General features: G+C 40.8%; 1 protein-coding gene across 1 annotated transcript in view; it reads right to left on the minus strand.

Moving 5' to 3' along the window:
- Positions 1-1,299, minus strand: part of PALS1 (protein associated with LIN7 1, MAGUK p55 family member) — a 54,576-nt gene extending 53,277 nt beyond the window's left edge. The window contains exon 1 of the mRNA XM_054635658.2: positions 1,130-1,299. The gene's annotated coding sequence lies outside the window, so the exon portion shown is untranslated. The remainder of the gene's footprint in view (positions 1-1,129) is intronic.
- Between the last annotated feature and the right edge of the window lie 16,912 nt (positions 1,300-18,211).

Below are 18,211 nucleotides of genomic sequence, written 5' to 3' on the forward strand. Positions count from 1 at the left end.
AACACATAGAAGATCACTATCACTATCACTTGTTAGAAGCCTGACTGCAGTCAGCTATATATCATCATGTACCTAGAATGAAAGTATTTTGCTCTATTCAGTGAGCTATGAATATAGTGTATGCCTAAATAATTCCAATAGAGGCTTCATTTTTAAAAGAAAATACCCTCATATCACTTATTTACCCCTTTTAATATTCCTCATGAAGTTATTTTCGTAGATCTGTCCCATGTGAGACATCTAACAATATTATTATTTTAGGCAGCCTTTGTTTGTATATAAATATCCCTCAGTAAGGTCAAATACAAGTTAATTTAATTTTCTCACGCGGTCTGTCTCACCAAGCTCACAGTCACGGCGTCCTTTGTTGCCTGGCTGTAGTGTCTCTCCCTCCCACCACACAGGCTCGATGCCTCCGCTAGGAAAGCGGCAGCACCGCAAGAGCATTTCCACTACAGCTCTGGGCAAACGGAGCCGCTCCAAGCGGGATGTGCGCTACCGACTGCTGACTGTAAAGCACACTGCAAGTCGCTCACGCTCAACCTGCTTTAACTTAGCTCCGCAAAGCTTCATAAACCAATACAAAGCAGAAACTTCAAGAGGAATCATTTCCAAACACAGAGCTGCCACAGCATCAGAAGTGCACGGGAGGGGGGCCTAAAGTTCCTCCCTCCCCCTTGTTTAAACACGTACACAACCCACTACAAGTCCGCAGAGAGAGCACACAGCCAAGTGCGGGAGGTTTTCTTACAACTTCTGGGCCTAAGCTCCCGGGAGTCATCCCAAGAAAGGGCGGCAGGGAAGCCGCAGGAGCCGCTCTCGGGAGGCCCTCCGCGCTCCTGGCAGCGCCGCCGGCACCTGTAGCCGCCGCAGCCGGGGCCGCCCCGCCCAGCCCAGGACCTGCGGCCAGGGTACAGCCCGGGCCGCCGCCAGCGGGGTGCGGGGACCGGGGCCGAGCCCCGAGAGCCGCCGAGCCCGGCTATGCCCCGCCGTCCCGCCCGGCCTCGGCCCGGCCGGACCCCGGGGCCTGCGCGGGCGCCGTGGCCGCGGGGGAGGCTCCGGCCAGCCGAGACTCCGGCTCCGCGGCGGGACCTGTTGCTCGCACGCCGAGCACGGGCGCTCCGCTCACCGTTCGGCTCTCTCCGCCGCTGACACGCTCTGCTCCGGCCCGGCCCGGCCGCCAGCTGGAACTCAGAGTCCCCGGCGTCCCGAGGCGTCCCCGCGCCCAGTCCGCGGAGCCGCCCGGCCACAGCCCCCGCAGCGCTGCGCAGCCGCCGCCCGGCCCGGCCCGGCCCAGCCCCGCGCCCGTCCCAGCGCCACCGCCCCGCCCCGCCGCGCAGGCGCGGGGCCGCCCCACGGCCACCTCGGCCAGGCGGGGAGCGCGGCGCTGCGGGGTTGGGGCTGCCCTCAGGTGGAGGGGACACGTGATACGTGCACTGCTTCTGTGTCTCCTTCCTCGAAGAATCACTGAATCGAGTAGGTTGGAAAAGACCTCCGAGATCGTCGAGTCCGACCTATGACCGAGCACCACCTTATCAGCTGGACCCTGGCACTGAGTGCCACGGCCAGTCTTTACTTAAAACACTTCAGGGACCGTGACTCCACCGCCTCCCTGGGCAGCCCATTTCAGTCCAGTCCATTCCCGCCGTCATCTCCCATCTCTCTCCCACGGCTTTCTCTGCGCCCCCGAGCGGGACCACCTCGGGAGCCCGTGCCCCGAGCAGACCCGGCTCGCCCGCCTGGCCACTCGCTCCTTCCTGCTCGCCCAGCTCCGGCTGCCGCCCCCGCCCGCTGCAGCTCCGCTGGGCCCTGGGCACACCGGGCCACTGCAAGCCCTTTGTCCTCCACCCTCGCTGGCATCCCCTCGTTCGCCTGCTGCTGCTGCCGCGTCCTCAGCCCGAGCTTGAATGCCCCAAACAGCCTGTGTGGGGGAAAAAGTATTTAATCTCATCGAGAGTCCACTCTGCCTCTGGGAGGCTGAGGCACAGAAGGTGCCCGTTACACACCGTCTGGAATGATGAAGAAAACAGGAGGTTACAAGTAGTTTTACCGGGTTGTTTATATTCTTGGCTGTGTTTTTCAGGAACAGGGAAACGTCTTTTCAGTGTGCAACAGCTAAGTTTGACTTTGAACTGCAAACTGCACTCACTTCCCTGGTTTTTCAGGCTAGCCTGCCTAGATCATTGCTCAAGGCATAAGAAGAAATGTTCTCTGTAACCACACTAGTAAAGAAAGGCTTTCTTAGATAACTAAATCCTAAAGAGATACCTGCTTTAGTCCATCTCTTCTTGCTTCCATTTAAACCATAAAAAAATCTGTGCCATTTAATGCTATCATTCTTCACAGTGAAATCCACAATTTCTATAATGGTACCCTCTATATCATGTTTTCTTTCGGATCTGTTCTAAACACGGAGATACAAAAATTAATTTTAGAAGTCCCAAAATAACGTTCTTATGGTTTTTCTTACTGTGTGAAAAGGCTTAAGACACTAAGGTATGTCCTGCCCAGTTACCTGCAGAGGAAAGTCTGAAAGCCTTTTACCTATCCACATTGTGGCTCAAACTCCCCAGGGCAGTAATGCCTTGTAAGTGCATTTAACATCTATTAACATCTATTAACATATTAACATCTATTTCTGTTCTGACCAATAATGAGGGGCTTTGTATCAAGCGAACACAACTGGAGCACTGCAGGAGATACAGATGTTTGTGAACCGCAGAATTATTTACTTGGGAAATAAAAAAGAGAAGGAAACCATGACACATGGTAATTTGTGGCTGAGCAGCACCAAGCATGGTTCTTCTTACCTTCATATGAACATAGTTCATGAAAGTTCACATGAACCCTTTTTTAGAAAGCACTTTGACAAAGGACCTTAGAACCAAAGGGTGTTTTCAAAATGTGATACCTTCCTAGAAAATATGGCTGCAAAAAGTAGGTAGGTTCATCAGTTATCTGTTCACTGTTAAACTCTTTTCTACGTCCAAGGTTGGGATGGTCAGACAAAAAAAAAGGCACAAATTCTGCTTAGTTTCCTTCAGCTGATAGCATTTGTACATTCCTTTCCACAGAAAATCTCATTGCCTCCAATTTGCATGTTGTCCAGCAGCCATTTTTAAACCAGGATAAGGGAATTTTCTTAAATATGGTGTATAATTTGTAATAAAATAAAGGAGGATTCTCATCAGGTCTAGAATTTCCATTTCCGTCCTTTACTGTCTTGTACCTGTAGCTGAAGTTTAATTTTTTTGCCAGAAGGGGTTACCAGACCAGGTTAAGACTGAGCTTGGGATATCTCTTGGATATATCTGCTTAAAGATCTGTTTGTTTCTTTGGTAACCAATCTCCTCCCTCTGGCTTTCGCAAGGCATCACAGAAACCCTAATATTAGCCCGCACCCAGCTGGCAAATCCATTCAAATGGTGCTGGAATGAGATGTGCTTGGCTAATTCTATCCAACAGATTAAAATACTCTGTCAGGCCAAGAAGTTGTCATACCTGAAAACGATTCACAATAGAGCACAGGACCAGCAGCATTATTTGTAAAGACCCAGATAACCTTTCTGTTTTGAATCACTTTGGCAGACAGCTTTTACGGTTCATTTTGCCTTGTGGGTGCTGTTTGGTGATATGCTGAGAACACAAAAATTACTCTGAGAAAATAAACATTTTAGCTTGAATTTAACAAAATCTTCAAATTAAAAAGAAAATATACAGAGAAAGAAGGTGAATGGGAGGATGAGGAATGACAATGGAATGATGATTGGGAAGATCAAAGCTTTTAATCTTCCTTTGTTTTGTCTTAGCTGATTAATCTTTCATATGAGGATCTACAAAGACAGCTTTTAAAGGAAATGAGAAAACTACTTACCAAAGTAGTATAAAGCTTTCTGTTCCATCTCTTGTTCAAAGTGTTCAGTTATTATCTTTAAGTAGAAAGGAACTGAAAAGAAATAGCCAAGTGATACCTTTTGTGAACTTGGATCTTTGAACATTTTAATTTTAGACAACATTTTTTCTATGTTTTTACTATCTGGGAAACATTAAAGCCTGCTTGCAGCTGCAGAATCAGTGTATTTAGGCGACTTTATTTATTATAGAACTTTCTTTTAAGATTGGTACATTAACTCCACAGACAAATATTTTTTAACAAAGAAAATGTTCATCTTTGATGAATTGAATTTGACATGAATCGGTGTTATTGTTTGCCAGCAGGGTGCAGATATAATTGTGATCCATCTAAATCTGGCTGATTGCAATCAATAGAAAGGAGAAAAAATAAATTCAGACTCAAGACGAGGACCCAGCCTAACATAGAAAAAAATGTTTTCTTTGAAACCATTGCCCTCTGGAGGGGAAATGAAAAATCACCAGGGGAACATGTAAAAATTCCTTTTTATGTCACTGTTTAACCATATTTATGCTTTGCAGTCTATGAATGGTTCTACAGACAGTTGCAAAAAAGCAGTGCTGTCAGAAGAGCCTCACTGGCCCCAGTGCTTATGTCAGTGGGTTGGAGAAGTAATCCCCATCTGTCTGCCCCATAACTCTCCTCCCCTTTATCTCTAAACTCTTTATCTCTAAACTCACAGGAGAATCAATTCTATAGCAGATGTACTTTCTCTTCTAACTCCACCTTGGATCCCTTCCAAGCTGGTGTCATCCCTCTTTATTTGCCAAAATACTTTTTTTATGCAATCCCTAAGGCATTCTTGTCTGCCTGATGCCAGATTCTGTATTCCAGTCTCTTTCTTGACCTTTCTGCTGTTTGTTTGTTCGGTTAGTTCTTTTATTATCTTGATTATCCTTTTCTTCTTGATCTTTAATTCTTGCTCAGCTTTGAGAAATTGTGTTCTCTTCTTTTTATCTCTCTACTTTCATGTCTGACATCTATTGAAATAGACTTTTTTCTTCCTGTCTCTGAGAACTTCACAGAGATTTTTCCCTTGGCCTTCAGATATTGATAGCTTATATCTTGGATAATCACATTTAAATGTCACCTGTAATTGAATATGAATGAAAGTGAGCTCCTGCCTGCTCAGACTTTGTCTATATATTCTCCCTGTGTTGCTGGGGAAATGACAGTATCTGTCAGTGAACTTTCCAGTCTGATTTACAGCAATCTGATATCTCATGACTACAAATTTGATGATTAACTCTTAAGTAGACACATGCCCCAGCCATCTGAAAGAATATAACAGCAGCACTAGTCCACATGTAGGGCTGGTTGCATTCAGTATCTAACGTTTTGAAGAAGCATGCAAAACACCAAAGTCCATAAGCCAAATTCTGCATTAGGCAAGAAAAATAAAATAGAATTCTTGGTCTCCATAACCCAGCAATAGAAACCCTAAATTTTGAAATCAATACAGGAAACCAATTTTATTTCAACGTTTTTCATTGTTCAGGACAACAAATAACAAGGATTCAAATGCAGTTACGTTTTTCTCCTTGATAGCATCTAGAATTTTTGCTTATTTCCTATTCGATAACCTCATTTTGCATTCACTTTCATCTGGGTAGCCAGAACATCTCCCTCTCTGGTTTCTAGTGTCCTCTGCCACTCCTTAAAATCCTTCAGATAAAAAAATTGTACAACTGCAAGTAAGGTCATAATATATATGGGTCATAAACCCAGCAGCAGTTCAGCTGCAGAAAAAGGTTAATCTCCAGAAGAGATGTCTTAAATCTGGGAGTACTATCCATCCCTCAATGTGGGGTTTTAAGCTCAGAAATAGGAATGGTTCCCAGAAGATGGGTGCCCCAAATAAAAACTGGAAGTGAAGTTGTTAGTGTAACTCTTTGGGGCACTATTTTTAATCCAGAAAAGAAAGAACAGGTAATAAAAATTATCCTTCTTCCACTCTTTTCCCCCACTAAGTTAGTGATTATCTTATCTCTCTGTATCTGTTTGCTGATTCTTGTTTTTCCTCTGTTTGTGAAGAAATAACAACCTATGAGATAGCTCAGGGATCTGTGAGAAAATAGGGGAAGAAGCAACAAAAAGAACCAACAAAAGTTTCAGCAGTTGATACTGCCTAAGGAAAATACTTATGTGGTAAATACTATTAAAGTAAGTCATTTGAGGTTTTTAGATTCTTCCCAGGTACAATCATCTTTCCTGAAAGGCAGCATAGTAGTGCTAACTATGTTGAAGACAAGACCTTCCTATCTGATCATGCTGCAGTGTAAAGCTTGAGCTTTATATATTTGTCACTCAAAAGCGTGACACTACAGTTCACATATTCTGTAAACCTGAAATGCAATAAATGTTTCTCTTCAATGCAAACTAGATGTACAGTAGGACAGGTGTAAGATACTGTAAGACAAACACAAACATCATAATTCTCCTTGTTCCCTTTTTCTAAGTTTTCACTGACATAATCTTGCATGCTATGCTTTCTGAGTCTTTTTTGGTGTTGACTTGCAGTTTGTGCATCCCAGTATGATAGCTCTCCTCTCCCTTAATTACTGACACAAGAAGATTTGTGGCTAATCTGTGTTGTACCTTTAACAACATGGATGTCTGAATACAGCATGAGGCAGAATCAATTTCAAAATTGTTCTTTTTAAAACCTTTGCTTGAAAATTCCTCTGTTTCTTTTAGCTTTCTTTCAGCAGATTATAAACAACATCTGGGTCAATTAACTGCAAGCCAGCATGTCTGTTGTTCCCCAGCATTAAAATTGTTGCTCAAAATCTGCTTTATTTGGATCCCTAATTCTGTATGTTTTATTGAAAATATTCTGAAACTGAGATCAACCTTTTTTTTCTTTGAGAACCATGCTCAGAAAAATCCTTCTTATCTCATCTCATCATATGCTATAAAGCTGGAGTTCATGGCACAGAGGTAATTCAGGTATGGCATCCAGTCCCTTTGTAGAAGTCCATGCTGATTCCAATATAATGTCTTCCTTATAAAATGCCAGTTGATTTCATTTATCCATCAAGCAATGGAGGCATAGCTGCTTGATTTGTGATAGTGAATTATGGGGGATACCACCATGATATTCTTGTCATATGTTACAGCATATGTGTCATATGCCATAAACAAAACTGGTCTGCCTAATACCTTTAAGAAAGCAGTAGCAGCTACACACTTGCCTTTAAGGAAGGAAAAGGTTGTTTTGATACTAGCAGAACAATCCTTTCCACATAGCTGTGTGGAGCTATATGGATGGTCTTCATTACCCTTGGATAAATCTCTAAACTGCAGTGCCAATTCCATACTGTTCTCATGAAACTGCATCTTGCCAGAAAGTTGCAAAAATTGCTTTGGAATATACTGCATGAATACTGCTCAGTTTTGCAATATTTCCTAAAAAGCATAGTCAAAACCATTATGCTTGGTAGCTCTACTGCTCGCAGGATCTTCAATGCCTGTCATTCTCCCAGCAGTAATTTTGCTTTCATGGGAGCTGATAGACTGTATTGGCTCGGTGAGCCAGCACTGCATGCCAGTCTACTGAATCAGCTCAGTATAGGACTGTTTTGGTATGTAACCCAGCAAGCATCCGTGCTGAGTTATTTTTCTTTGCTCCAGGCACAGCAATTAAGAGGTATTTTTTACTACATTTGCAATGCAGGCAATTCGTCCTTCTTCCCACTGTTGTAGTCTGGGAAACACTCTACTCTGACGTTGTTTATTCTTTGCAGCATTGCCTGAGAGCATTTTAGATGGGATTCCAGTAAACTGAGGCTGAATAGCAGCTCCATTTGCATGGGGCAGCAGTCCTTTGCCACACTTTTCCTCTTCAAGGTCTGTCAGAGTGACAGTTTTAGTCAGCAAAGGATATTCTCAGTGATCATGGTTTCTGCAGTTAAAGGACCATATCTACCTGTTCAGTCAGTCAGAAGCACAATGCTCAAGAGTAGTTATTCTGGTTTTGCTTTGCCAAATTAATGACTTCAGAACAAATGTCATGAGCTTTATGGTCACCGTTGTCACATTTACCACTGCAGAAAGTCTTTGTGGAAGTATTTTGTTAATTCTTCAGTCCTGTCTCGTCAGCTTATCTAGGGTTATGACATACTTGAAATTGGGGTAAATACATTTACTTAAAAGCAATTCAGCTCTCAGAATTTGAAAGAGTGTATCTCATTAATGTAATTTCTCATGAGAACAATCACTCCTTGCTTGGCATCTGATCCCTATATTTTGATGGATTTAACATTTTTCCTAAAGATAAGGTTATTTCTGATGGCCCTGTTATTTGCATCCAGACAGGTTGTTTGAATGCAAATAAATGTGTTATTGTAGGCAGTGTGCAATGCTCCTCCAGACGTGGTATTTAGCTTATGAGGAAGGTATTCCTAATTAAATCTTAAATTTATTGCCTTCCATTAGTTACTATGTGCAGCATATCTTGGCATGAAATCAGTCATACCTATTACCTCTGTTAGCAAAATGATAATTTCTGATTGATATAAACAGCTTTGCTCTATACAGGAGTACTCAAAATCCGTATACCAACATTGTACAATTTTCATCTTCTTCACTTCTAATGTGTAAGTTTATGTGAAGACTGATGGTAAGCATCTGCACCCAGTCTGTGCATTGATGAGTATGAAAATACTGTTACTGATCTGTATTTTTGCAGCATTTTAAATTTATACAGCAACACTTCATAAATTTTGTGTCATCCAAGTACTTGCTTGAGCAGAAGTACCTTGAGCAGAAAATATGCTGTTACAACCATTTTCTTTGGGACCACCTTGTCAGTAAGTGCTGCTTTTCTCTGTTCATAAACAGCATCTAGAATTATTTTTTTTCCCCCATGGAAAATAATGTTGGCATTTCCAGTTATACTGAATGCTATTTCACTCTTCTTCACAGTATGGATGCTATCAAGAATTTGAATTTTCCACTCACTAGTTCCTTACAGTGTTCCGGACTGGAATCTGATTACACATGAGCTGCCCTCAAAGAGTATAAAGTTAATTTATATTCTCAAGTATATTCTCAAGCAGGGAATAAGCACAGGGTATCTTCTAATAATATGGCCAAACAAATGCTGATCTATTGGCAATGAGTACATAGGAAAATTTGTTCTAAAGAACTTGCAACCCATGAAGTTTCGGCTTCTCTCATCTATTATTAAATTAGGAATAGCAATAGTGAATAAATAGCAGAAAAACTGTCATACCTCAAGTCTAATATTTTTTCCCACTTTTTCCTTAATTGTATTTGACCTAATAAAAGCAGGGAAAAGGATTATACCATTCCCAACAAACTCAGGAATAAATAAGCCTTACCCTAGTAATGTCATTATCTACCAGGATGAGTATGAAATAGGTGCTCTTTTAATCTCTTTTTCTGTCTGCAGTAGAAACATGTATTGGTAAATTATGTAATAAGCCTTGTTTTCAGGTGCAGGCACACTTGAGATATTTGAATGTTATGGACTGCACATATATATGACACATCTGAACATAATACACATCTGAGCACATCACTTGATGTGTACATGTAGCTTGGGAAGTGATAGTGGTGAAGCCTAGTTCTTTGCTGTGGTGCAGATGCTTATATAAGAGACAGTTTTCATTTCCTTCTGCCATCTAACTTTTACTTGCCTAGTTTGTGCAACACCACCGAGAAAAAATCTGCTCCTTTTCTGCGCAAGCCAGGGTGCGTATGGCAGTGCAGGAGACACAGAAAAGACAGATTTCTGGTGCCAGGACATACTGCTGATTTTGGGCAGAAAGGAAACATTGAGTGAGCCTCACACTATACGATTCCTTCACATACTGGGAGTCTAAATCAAAGCTATCTGTATGCAGATCCTTCAGCATTCAAGGAGATCACTGGCACTTCAGTCACTGAATATTCATGCACTTTTGCTTGATTTCCCATCTTTGTGAACCCAAAAAGTTATTGCTGAAATGGTCTTTCAAAAGCCCTGAACATCTATCTCGGAAACCAAAGTCTGGAAACTACAACCTGTATTCTACAGTAAACCTGCAAATGTTTTGCAATAGCATATTTTCTGAAGACAAAAATATGACACATTTTACTTTTCAAAGTCAGCAGCAGAAACTAAATATATTAGATTCATTTTCCAAACATACATACCTAGCCTTCATGTTTTCTGTGCTTTTGCTCTTCTATTTTTGCTCCTATTTGGAAACATAAGAGAGATAAGATCTTTGCTCTCTGCCCATCCAGATTTTGACACCAATCCCTACTAAAATCTTTCTGTCTTCTTTCAAGCAGCTGAGGTAGGGATACCTGTGAATCTCCCATGTGCGGAGAGATTTCTGTCTAAACAGGAAGAGAACAGGGAGGATGTAATAATACAAAAGAAAATCCAAACTTAAATCCCAGCAATAAAGAAGACCACACAGTAAGAGCATGTGGACAAAAAAGGAGGTTGATTGAACAAGGGCTCATGCATACTTTCATGACTTAGCAAACTGGAGAAGTGTGTGAAGGAAGATCATTAAAGTTGAGAAGTCAATAGTGATCAACAGCCAACACTTCAAGCTATTAAAGCTCTACTGGAAGTATGACTGGAAAAAATAAGACATCTATTCTGTAAAGAAAAATAGAGATTCTAGTTCTGGATCTTGACTTTATTACATTGAATCACTAGTGACAATGGCTGTACACACAGGAGCTGACATTCATGTCAGGTCAGCTTATGTCCAGAAGTTGGTAAAGGATCCAGTCTTTGACAAGAGAAGAATGGTGGCTCTGTAGGTATAGTTGTAGCAGGAAAATATCAGCTAAGAAATTTTATAACCCCCTTACTTACTTTCTCACATTCTCTGCATTCTTGTCTCTACAATGCCTTTATTCTACTATCTTATTTCCTGAGAGTCCTATATCCCAATCTTGCTACCAGCTGTCAGCTTCTGATATATTTAGAGAAAGGTTTATTATGTATTAGTAGTGATTTCTTTATCTATATGAATATGGATAGCATTGGCCTGAAATGATTACTGGAATGGGGCCAAAAGGTGTGTTTTAAATTTGTTTTTCCTAACTTTATGGTGTTAGTGGTGAGACAAAGAGCCAGTGTAAATATGAGCTCTGTAGAAGCTGGCTTTCGTCTCAGGGTCACAAGGTCTGTTAATAAAGTCACCCTTAAAAGAAGAAAAACAGTGTATGGAAATGGGAAATACATTCATATTTCTTAATTAATCTTCAAAGAAATATTTAACAGTTCTAGGTGCTAACTCACTTGGTAGGTTCCACATATTTCATGTGGGATGGCCATTGTGAGAATTTCCAGAAGCTTTTCATGCTTTCCTATGGAACATGGGTGTGCTGCAGTATCACATTAGGTGAACAGGGATTGACAGCACAGGGATCAGTGATCACACAGTTGGGTCAGTTGTGGACAAATGGGTTCTATTTTTTTATTAACCTGAACAATAAAAACCAAAAGCTCCATCAGTGCTGACATTTGCCATATGGTCTATCAGAGACCCCACTACCAATAGATTTCATAGTGGCTTGGTGGCCCTAGAGCTTATCTGCTGGGCTGTAAGGAGAGAGGAGAATGTGGAATAATGAAACAGGACTATGCATAAATGAAAAGAAGGGAAAGAAGGAGAATAAGGATAAAGGATGATTGCAAATCACTCTTCATGCGTAATTCAAAACATTGGATATCTGATTGCTGTGGTCAGAAACCTCTTGAGTACTATTATCAATAATTTCTCCTAGTATAAACATGATGGAAGAGACACTGTTCTGATGATTCACTGTCTTTCTAGCATTACTGTGATGTTAATGGTTTTGAACCAGGATCATGCTAAATGCTGTACTAAAACAGACTGGAAAAATATCCCAGGTAATTTAGTGTGAGACATGAAATTACAGAAAGAGAAAAATGAGAAAATACAAGAAGAATAAGTTGGTAAGTATAACCATATGATTAAGTTGATAATGAAATCACATGTTCTGTACCATTGCCAGAGCTTGGTTTTGACAGGGATCAGAGAAAAAATGTCCTAAGAAGGAATTTGAGGAAGGGCAGTGCTTTAAATTTCTGTATGTCTAGTAGAATCTCCTCCCAAATGTGAGACACAGTATGTAAAAAAGATCAAAGGCTACTTTTAAATTTTATTTTAGTGTAAATGAATCAGTAATGGAGCTATTTTCTTGGGTTGATTGGTTAGGGCAGCTGCCTTCTTTGTAGTAAATGAGGTCTGATAAATAAAGCAGGAATAAATCATAAAGTACCCTGAAAAAGGAGAGTCAAAGCTCATTAACATTCTGCAGGTGTATCAACAATGCAAGATTTAATTAATCAAGGTAAGACCAAAGGATGTCATAATTATCACAAAGGGAGGGAGTGAAATCCTGTGAAAAACACTGTTGAGGTACAGCATGTAAATAGAATTCACTTATGTTAGACACACTGTGAATGCAGAATTGTAGGGGTGTAGGCTGTTGCCAGGGTCCTGCAGGGCTTTGGCCAGTGCTGGATGACGGGCACAGAGGGTGGTTACACTGCAAGGGTAGGAGAATCTGCAAGTGGTGAGAGATTGCCCAGGAAGGGCTGGCTTTGATTTTGACTGGGTTGAACTGCCATTGGTGGCTAACAACCTTAATGAGGTAGCACAGAACCATATTTTTTTATCTACAACAGTTCTAGCTGCTGCTACAGGAAGGAGTAGGATCTCATAAAGGAAAATGAAAACATAAATCTTTGTTCTTCTCTAATCTGCAGCATTGCTGTTGCTGGGTTTCTGAACTATTGCCTTTAAAATGTGAGCAGAGTGAATCTACAGAAGAAGGGAAATATGTCTCTATGTGTGTATTAAACACAGAAAAGCAATAGTAAGAATAGCTGAATGAGGAGTACCTGTTGAACTGAGGGAGAAAAAGAAAAATTGTAATAATTGCAAGTAATTTTATCTTTGGCATGCTAAATGCTTTCATTTCAAGGGCTTTTTACCTGGACAAACTTGCTTTTGAAGATGGGAGTAGAAGTAAAAAGAACATACTCTCCTTTGCTAAGAAGTCTCTGAATGTCATACATAATGGGCATCTGACTGCCCTGTACCTGTGTCCTCCGCTGTGCCTGCAAGTGATGGGCCTGGAGAAGCTTGGGCCAGGTGTTATTTGAGTTTGCCCACCCACCATCCTCTTTGTGATCATTAGTGTCTGCTTTTTAAAGTCTGCTTTTTATCCCAGTCCTTAACAAAGGACTGTTAACTTGGCTTTTTGTTGTTGTTGTTTTGGTTGGGGGGTTTTGTTTGTTTTTCATTTTAGGTTTTTCTTTGGGTTTTTTGTGTGTGGTTTTTTTGTTTTGTTTTGGTTTGGTTTTGGTTTTTAGTTTTTGTTTTAATCTAACCCTAGTCACCACCTCTTAGCAAAAATCCAGTTAATGGAGAAAGCTGCAGCATGACTCCTTTGCAATGCAGACTGCCAAGAGCACATTAAATCCTATCTTCTGCTCTGTTCTCTGGCTTTTCATAGCACATTGGGCAAATTGATTGGATTTGGCCTTTAGGGAGTAAATTACAGAAAGTCAGTCATGGATATATGGTGTCAGCTATCTTTTAGTGAGATGGGCTCAAGTACCATTGCATCTGCATGGGTGCCTCTCCCCTCCTAAGACTTGCAGGTAAATAGCTCTCAGGCCATTTTTATTTTCATTATTCAATATCTTTTGTGATGAATAGCTATCTAGCTCTGACACAAAAGTCCTGGCAGGCAGCACAGTACACCACAACCAATGTGCTGTCATCAGCACTGGCTCCAGTTCACTCACCTACACAACTCCCCGAGCTCATTCTCTTGAGTGCAGCCCATGCCCTGAGCCACAAAGCTCTGCACAGCCACATCTCTGGAGACTGATCATCAGCCTTGACCATGAACAAGCCTGTTCCAGCAGCTTCATTCAAATACAAGAAAGCTATAGAAAAATATTAAGCCAATTTATTTTTTTTTTCTCTGCAGTATCTCCATGAATACGAAAGGATGATGGTCTTGGCTGTCTGGCAGTTCTCCAAAGCAGTGCAACAGCATCCTAAAATGAGCATAGCTGAAGAGACTGTCAGCAACAGCAAGAAATCTAGCTGGCAAGAAACCACAAGAAAAGATCAGGCATAATAAGGTAAAGTATCAATATTACAGCATAGTTGTCAAACCACCAAAGCAGGTCTTTCCACAAAACATAGAACAGATCCTCAGTGGAGGTAATCACTGCAGTCTTCATTATCAGGTTGAACTGAAGGCAGCTAAATTCCAGGAAGATACTCATTTACCAGGAGCAAGAACTGCACAGGGATCGCTCAAAATTGAGTGGAAGTGAGTTAAAACAGCTAAGGAAATTTAACACAGATAAAAGTAAAGTTACTCATATAAGGAAATGATTTTCTTAAACTGTAGTTATAATTACTGTTCCCAGGTTGGATACTACCAATAAAGCATGAGAATTTAAGGTCATGTCTTTTAAGAAAATAAGAATATTACCAATAAAGCATGAGATTTTTAAGATCCATAAAAACATATCTATCAGAAGTACTGAAGAAGAAAAATATTAGGAAATAGAGAACAAACAGAAGTCATCATGATGTGGTTAGTACGAGACAGTGGTGCCTTTTAACATGTATGCAATTCTGATCTCCTTGTTTCTGACAGAATATAGTAAACCTGAAGAGGGTGAGAAAGGAGCAACAGGGATGGGTGATGTGATTTAGGGATGACGGTGACAGTGCTGCGTTGGTGATTGGACTTGATGATTTATTTTGAAGGTCCTTTCCAACCTTGATGTTTCCATGAATCTGTGATAGAAATCATCCAATGACCACAAAGGGCAGACCACATAGATTAGGACATTCAATTAATAAGATAGCTATCTATAAAATTATGGCTGGCAAAGTGAGGGTGACTTCTCTTTGTCCGCTCCAACAAAAACACTAAGAAGCATCAAACAGAAGTAGGAGATGGCAGATTCAGAATAAAACAGAGGAGATGCTGCTTCACACTGTGAAAATGTGGGTGTTTTTCCCACAAACACTGGGTGTGGGTAGAACTAAGAAGCTGGATAATTATCTCCTTGCCATGCATTTATACTTCTCTGGAGGAGTGAACTATTGGCCAGTGTTTTGCAGAGGGCCAATTTGAAAAAAAAAAAAAACAAACCCAAAAACTAAAAGTGCACAGGCCACACAGTGCATGGATGATTCTGGTGTTATGTTGTTTCCTTCTCAGCAGTTTCTTAAGTAGTCCCACAGAAGCTTCTCCTGCTAGTATCAGTCATTGCCAGTATAGGGAGGTGTGTTTGAAAACATCCATGTTGGCTTCTTGGCTCAAGGTCTGGTCTTGAGGTACATGGTCACAAAATTGGGTCCCCCCTTCGTGGCCCAACCAGCACAACATTTCAAAATGACTAAGTCACTGGTTACTTTGCCATAACAGACAGACCTAAATAGGAAAGGCTCTTGTCAGACACATTAATGTGTTATATTTTCTTGGGCTACAGTAATATCTGCATGAGGAGAATGCCAGGTACTGACAAAAACCACTTTGCATGTTTCCTTGTCAGTCCAGTGGGGCAGTTTTTTGTGTGCTAATATATATGTGTGTGTATATATTTGTATATACACTTACCTTTCTTTTTATCTTACACTTTTCTTGAGGTAACTTTATTTTTCAATCCCTGGTTATCAAGGTCAGGGTAATACCTTTTTCTTCTGTGCTATGCTCAGATAATCTTCAGAGTTAGTAGAGTACATTTGGGTTTTTTCAGTTTTGCTTGTGAATTAACTCTGCAAAAATTATTTGGTTTCTTTTTTAAACACAACTTGGGTCCATGGAAATGCACAAGTCCTTGCATGAGGACAGAGCATGCTTGGTATTGCTGTATGGTGCTGGGATAGAGCAAGTCTTCTGAGCCAGATCAGTCTAAAACTAGAGAGCTACTGAGCCTCTCTGCGTCACCTTTTGAAGGCTTTCTATTCCAAGAACTTTATCAGCTTGTGTGCGATATTGCACAAATGCAAAGAGCAAGTCTTAACTGAATGCTGAATATGAGTCACTGAGCCCTTCCAGAAAATATGCAGCTAGCAGCAGCTCATGAGGTTGTAACATTTGCAAAATGTGCAGGCTTTTCCTCCCCACAAACTACCCAAGATTTGCCTGCATTTCAATGCTGACTTTAAATCCAGCATGACAACTCATCTCTCTGAGTGGAGGCTAGGATAGATTTACTAGAAAACAACAGCCAAGTTTGAAAAAAACCCAACCAAATAAAAAACCCCATAAGAAAACACAGAAAAAACACCAGTGTGGCTTTTTTTCACTTGGAGTAAATATGGAAATCCAGCTGCTGACAGTATCACGCTGAAAATGCTGTGCTTTGTCTCTTGAGACCAGCTAGCACTAGGAAGGAGAAGGGTTATAGTTGCTAGAGATCATGTTCTTCGTCATGAGGATAAGGCACTTAATTGTAACTTATGGACCAAATACAGGTATGGGAAGCTATACTTCGTTCTATAGACTGCTGCTTTAATGATCACCAGCTGCAAAAGCTGTTCTGCCCATGCAAACCCTTTGTCATCAATAGTTGTGACTTTGATTGTCCTCCTCTCCTAGAAGAGTCTCTGCTTTTTTTTGGTACATGCAGAAATGCTCTTCCATGTCTAACCTGTAGTTCTTAGGTTTCACCTTTTACATGGGAGTAACACCAGCTGGCTTTAAAATCAAGAAAGAAGCAACTGTAGATACAAAGCATTCAAGCAAAGAGTTTTTTACCTGTAATTTTGGGAAATGTATAAAATACCCTCACAAAAGAAATGTTGGGTTGGGAATATATTCCTGAATTTATTTGGGATAAAAGTCTATCAGAAATGTTTGGAAAGCACCAGCAAAAATGACAGACAATTTTCATTATTTTTTCCTCCGATACTAAAAACTAACTTCAATTTGCCAGCTAAGGCAAAATAAAGGTTTTGGCAAATTTTGTGCTTGAGCATTTCAACATCTACTCTCCTGTTAGTCTTAGTTTCCTGTCAGGTAAGAGTATAAGAATCATTAATTGTCAGGTCCAACTTTTGCTTGATAATGTAGCCTCATTTGAGCTCTGACTCCTCATTTTTATTTCCTCTGAGGAAATAGAGGTGGGAGAGTGTGAAAATGTCAAAGTTCTATATCCAAATGTATCAAATGCATGTACTCAAGGAGTAGACTCTGCCTTTAAAACTACTGAACTTGATTGCTAGTGAGACTTTATGTTATTTGTGCCCTTTATAAGCTTCTGATTTTCATTACACATTTGCTGCCTATAATAACCCTTAACTACATTATAATAATGCTTTGGCTTATAATGGGCAATGTTCTGCATTATTTTTCAGAGATGAGTTAACCCACTTCTCTCTTCCTTCTGTGGTTTAAAATATTAGTACAGTAAAAACAGGCATCCATGAATTTAATTTGCTACCACCCTGCTGCTACATAGAGAGATCACAAATGTGGACATGTAGTCCAGAACAAAAAATCTATGATCAGGAAGTTGTGTTACTGTTTCTCTGAACAATCAATCCCTGGATTGCCTCCAAACACAGTGTATGCCTACCTGCCTTCAACCTTTGCAATGGCCCACACAGGGAGGCCATTGAGTTTGGTTTTAAAACCAGCCTAGGGACGCCCTCTGCAGATATCATAAAACTACGGCTCTGGTCCACTGCGGCAGTCAGGATTTAAATTTTCTGTGTTCTCCTTGACTTATTCTTCCAAAAATACTATAGATAAATGCTCTGGCTTCACAAATGGAGTTGGTGGAATAGCATTTTACCCATGAAGTCCAAGAAACAAGGTGTTGTAGGGCACTGCTATGGTCTTAATCCCAGATGAAATGTGAAGCTACCAAAATACACCGTCTGGTGGGAGCTGAAAAGTCCATATCTCAAGGAGAAGAAAAAAAGAAAAAGAACACGTTATCAAATTCCAGAAAGTGCAGCACAAGAGCTGTTTGCGAATACTATGCAATTTATATGGGGAAAAGAAGTATTCTCCAGCTTAGATTAGTCTGATTGTAACCCCACCCAACCTCCAAGTGCTGCTTCTGTTTTGTCCCTTGGGAGGTGTGAGACAGAGCTCACTCTGTAGTTTCAGTTCACTTATGACACTGTACATGAGGGAAGGCCCTAGATTGGACATACTATTTCTCTTCCTCCCTACACTCTTCCCCCACCCCAAATACCCTTTTAAATCACTGCTTTTTTGTTTCAAACAACAAGGCTGAACAGG

This window comes from Agelaius phoeniceus, chromosome 6 (assembly GCF_051311805.1).
Source record: "Agelaius phoeniceus isolate bAgePho1 chromosome 6, bAgePho1.hap1, whole genome shotgun sequence".
Classification (NCBI taxonomy): Eukaryota; Metazoa; Chordata; class Aves; order Passeriformes; family Icteridae; genus Agelaius; species Agelaius phoeniceus.